Source organism: Gavialis gangeticus, unplaced genomic scaffold (assembly GCF_001723915.1).
Source record: "Gavialis gangeticus isolate Ggan-Ray unplaced genomic scaffold, GavGan_comp1, whole genome shotgun sequence".
Classification (NCBI taxonomy): Eukaryota; Metazoa; Chordata; order Crocodylia; family Gavialidae; genus Gavialis; species Gavialis gangeticus.
Window position 1 is genome coordinate 12,406,107 of NW_017728980.1, and position 5,257 is coordinate 12,411,363.

Below are 5,257 nucleotides of genomic sequence, written 5' to 3' on the forward strand. Positions count from 1 at the left end.
TTTTGTGCTTCGTGGCTTCCCATTGGGAGGACAGGAAACCACCGCCCTATCTCCCATCATCGTCAGGCAGTTTAATTAGTTGCCCACCTTTGCCGTGCTTCAAGGCTCCAACCCACCCTGCTCAAGAGCCAATCCTTCCTTGCTGCAAGGTGACAAGGAACAATTTCCAGCCATCAGCCGCAATGTCCCAACACTGCCGAGAGAAGCGTGCTTGATGCAGCCTCTACATTAACTGCAGTTCATTTAATAAAGGGCATTGTCCTTTTTATTAAAGGGTGTTTGCCCCATTGTCCCAAAGGGCATAACGTGTCCCAAAGGGTGCAAATAAGATCCCAAGTGCTACTGCTAAAAACACTGGCAACAGAGCAGCAGGTCAAACTCTTATGCCCCACTGGACACTTGGGATCACTAAGTGTGGAGACCCCGGGGATCAAATGCTCCCCTTCCCCCACCTCCCAGACTGCAAACCTCCACCCCTTCCTTTGCACGCCCCTGCTGCCTCCCCTTACCTTGCAAACTCACCTGTTACCAAAGCTAAGCAAGTGACATTGAACATGCCCCTTGCACAGACAATTATGTTTTCCTTTCCTTTTCTAGCTGCCTCTTGCCAGGAGCTATGGTAGATTTTAAGCAAGCATGGCTTTTTTGCCCATGACTTGCTGCGGATTGTAGAGGTCAGATATACTTTAAAGTAATTCACAGCTCACTAAATATTTAGATAGAAACACACTAAGCCGGGTACTCCTCACACACGTCCCACGCCAGAGTAACTCACTCCCAGTTGACGCTGATGGAGAGAAGGCAAAATAAGGCCTCTGAACTTGTTCTCTGAGTGGTAGTGCACAAGTAGGCACTGCACCACGGATCTCAGAAAAGCAGTATTTCACGGTCATTGATCATCAGTGCCTGGTTTATATACTCCATAATTGCGTTGGATAGCTCTGTAATCTGTATTTTAGGTTTCCTGAATGGGATTCATCGCTCAGAGGCTGCACTAGGTGCTTCAGAGACACGGGTGTATGGGGAGCTTGTCTAATGACTAATGCACAAGAGGCAATGAGTAGCCTGAGTTGCTGAACTTTGCCACTGAGCTGTGAAAAGACCCAGGCCAGGGGCTTATGGATTAGACCAGCACCCAGCCTCCCACTGCCTTTATCTGGCCTCCGTGTCTGCAAATCTGCTCTGGGGAGGAGAGCTAGCTCTAAGCAGCCTGGGAATTTGTCAACTCTTTTCATTCTCTTCAGTTTAAACCAGACTGATCTGTCACTGGTCTGGCTCCCCATGGTTTGGTGGTTTTTTTTTTTTTTTTTTTTTAAAACAGTAATTAAAAATGCAAACCAGAAACATGTCCCTTATGGAAACAAAATAAAAAAGCAACCCTGCATGCATGCATTTGGACAGCACTTAGTACACGTGGTTTTGGGCCCAGGATGGGTGTTTCTAGGTCCTGCCACAGTATGAACAGCACACAAAGAGTTTGCTGCCGAATGAGAGCGAGCACTGCAAAATCCAAATTGGAAAAATCAAAGAGGAGAAAAGCAATCACCAAAACATGTATGCAAACAGCTGCGGGCCAGGGCAGTCGCATCCATCACAGGTTCCAATCCTGGCACCGTCCTCAAAGCCACTGAGGCCTGACCCCTTTTATTAATGCAAGGATTTTAGTCAGTGCACCTCCCCATGCCTCAGTTTCCCGAATTGTTGCGCTCAGTTAGTAACACTGACCTCCTTTGCAGAGGTGTTGTGAAGCAGTGTTTATTGACTCTTTCAAAAGGCTCCGAGATCCCCACATGAAAGGCATGGAGGAGGCTTGAAAGGCTCCAAATATGGGTGTATACCATGAATCAGGGCCTTGCCCTGCATTACAAATGGGCGTAGCCTGTGAAAAACCTTCCTAGATGCCCCAGACCTACCATGGGGCACTGCATAGGAGAGCGCTCTGCCCCACAGGAAGCATAGGAACGGGCTATGCAAAGGACACAAGTCCTAAAATGTTACCTCATTCCCCATCCTCTGTAAGACACCAGTACAGGCAGCCTTAAACAAGTCGTATAAATGCAAAGTACAGCTGGTATGGGACTCTGGCAGTGGTATCCTGCCAATCAGTTTGGGAAGCTGAGACAAACCATCCAGAAAACTATTAGGACCTGCTGCTATTCCCCACTGCCCTCCTCAGACACGGATACCCAGCGGCGCAAGACAGGTATGGCAATGCCTGAAAACAACACCAAAAAGATCAAACAAACTTGTGTTTCAGACAGGTGCAAACAGGAGCGAATCCCAGCGGGAGCCAAGAACAACAGGGAGAGGGAGGGTGGGACCTGGCAGGAAAATGGTTGGCAGCAGGTCATGAAAAGTGGGTGCAGCGAGGTGCGAAGGAAGTGGCAGATGGAAAGTGAGAGCGGGGTTTTCCCGGCGTCGTCTTCTGCGGAAGAACAGCCCTTTGAAAGCAGCAGGCCCCAAAACAGGGCAGCTCCGGAGATGCACTTAAGCCCTTGCTTATCCAGGTCTAGTTATCACCCTGCTCAAAGGCAGGCAATGCCCAAGGGGGGCCGGTTATGACAGTGCGGGAATCTGCTACGGCCTGCACAGGCAGACGAGGTAGGCAGGCTCCCCTGCTCTCCGGATCAGACACCCAGCTTCCCACCGCAGATGTGAGGCTGACTTAAAAGCTGTGCCATTGTATAAACCACTCCTTACCCAGTACCTTTGGGACGCACCTCTGCACGTCGTCACTTGACTCCAGGAGCTGGGGCTTTACCAAAAACAGATCCTGCATGAGCTGGCAGCATTGGGTGCCATTGGTTACGATGGCGGTGACAACCTGCTGCTGCTAAAGCAGTGCTCCCACAATTGCTACTAATGAAGGAGCTGAATTAGCCACGATGGTGGACAAAGGCAGAGAACAGACGTTACCCGACTTACTGGCGGGCCCTGATCCTGCTGAGGAACCACGTGGGTAGCTCACGTGGGCACAAGTGTCTCCTCGTGTTGCCTTTGCAAGAGCAGGGCAGGGTCACCTTGGTGAGGAGAGAGTACCAGGCCAGATCCTTGAACACAGTTACGCTGGAGCCTGTCCAGACTAACTGCACTCACCTTGGAGGTGCTAGGGATTTACATCAGTGTAACCGGGATCAGCACCTAAGCCCTTAATTCGCTTGCACTGCCTACCAAGGCCCAGACTCCATTAGCACTGGTGACCGCACAGCAGTGGAAGCTAAATTGCCTTTCCCTGAGCCAAGTCCCCATGTGCTTTTTTTTCTTCTCCCCCTTCACAAGCACTAAGAAAGGCTCTGTGGATTTTCCCCTCGGTACACGCGAGCGCAGACTTACTCCACCTGGAGCATTTGTTAATCACCTCGAGATCTGCCTGGGCTGCTGCTGGGAAAGAGCAGCTCAGCTGAGGAAGCCAGGAGGTGAAGGGAGGAAAATTCAATCTTTTCTCCCTTAATAAGATTTGCTCTGTAAAAAATGGTATTGGCCTTTCGTATACCGGGGGCTGCAGTCCATGCAGGGAGGGCTCGCTGTCCCACTAATAAAAGCCTGGTATTTAGAAATTGCTGAAGGGTCCTCTTGCTCACATCCATTAAACAAAACATGGGCTGGGCTGGGTTCCTCACAGTCGAGAGCTCCTGCTCCTCAGGAAGAGGCTAAAAAGGGTGGAAACCCAGAGGTGGAAGTCTGCGACAGCGGAGAAGGGCACTTTGGTGTCTAGGAAGCCTTTCTCCTTATCAAGGGAGCAGCTGTGCTGCTTTCCAGTGGGCTCTCCCTAGCCCCAATTCCCTTTGCATGGGCACAATTCATGCCATGAAGCTCATTTCAGGACCCAGACCCAAAGTTTAGACCATTCAGACTAAGGGCCGTGGTTCCAGCTGTGCCAGGGACCAGCTGCACCCTACAGACCTGAGCCCTCACTTCTCGCAGTTTGGAGAGCTCTAATAAATATATTACGAGGCACTAAAAGGACAATCCCACCCTAAAGCAATATCCCCTTTTTATTATAAAATTCAACTAAGAAAGTCTTCGGGATGGCCTGCCCTTTCACTCCCTAGCTATAAACCAGGAGCAATTCCATTGATAGCAATGGAGCGAAATCAGAGCTGAGATAGTACAAGTGCCTGCTGGCCTCTGAAAGTCACCCAAGGACACGGGGGCCTTTTGCCTTTGCAATGCCTGCATCTGCACCTAGTGGAGATGCAACTGCTGGTTGATCATGAACACGCTGGTACCTTTCAAAGGGGTTTTCACTGAAACAAGAAGCAAACTGTTCTATTTGATCTGAATCAAGAGGAAGCAGCGTAGGTGTCTTCACATTTTCCATCCTCCTCCTCTTTTCTAGTGGTGGGAAAAAAACAGGGAAAGAGCATGGGGAAGAGAGAAGCAGCGTCTCCAAATCCCCATTCCTTTTATTTCAATTATTTTTCTTAAATTTCATTTGGGTGAAAAGGTGAAAATTAAACAGGAAAAAAATGCTCAACCCTCTAAATCCTTTCAGTTCACCCCACAAAGTATTTCCAGTCGCAACCATCAAGGTCTGAAACACCGCACATCTAGTCACCATCCAGACCCACTGCAAAGCCCTTTTATTGGGGTGAATATGGGGGGCAAGCTGGTATATATGGAAATGAGAGTCTTCTCCATGAGAGCAATGCAATAAGGGGGACAGGGGCTTTTAAGGTCCGTTGGTCACACGATTGACGGTCACATATTCCATCGAAAAGTAAGTGGCCACCATGCTTTGGTTAATGTTTACTCTGTTTCTCCCGTGTCCTCCTGGTTGCTAAGTTCATCGCTGGGACACCTAAAACTGTGGACGGCTGAAGCTTGAATCATACCAGCATTTCAAGCACGTGACAAGGGTCAATCACACCCAGCGCGATCCATTCCCCTTCCCCTCCCTCCACCCCTCAGCGGGCTGAACCTTGGAGATCCCAGCTTAGTGCATGTTATTCTCCATATTCATTTTAATTACGGCCCTAATTATTTTTGTGCATGGGCATGACCCACTTAACAAGCCCATGTTGTGGCTCTCACGCCTGCCAACCCTGCCTACCTCTCAACTCCCGACGGCGAGAAGCAATTAGGGACGACACAAGCAGCAGAACTGGTTGCTGTGGCTTAATGAAAGTTATTTTTTTAAAAATCCCCATGTGTATAAACAACCCTTCCCCCTCACCAAAAACCTGGTTCGACAGGAAGGTTCCTGGGTGGGGACGGCATGAAATAATTGCCAGCACAGCTGCAAAGTCTAATCTTT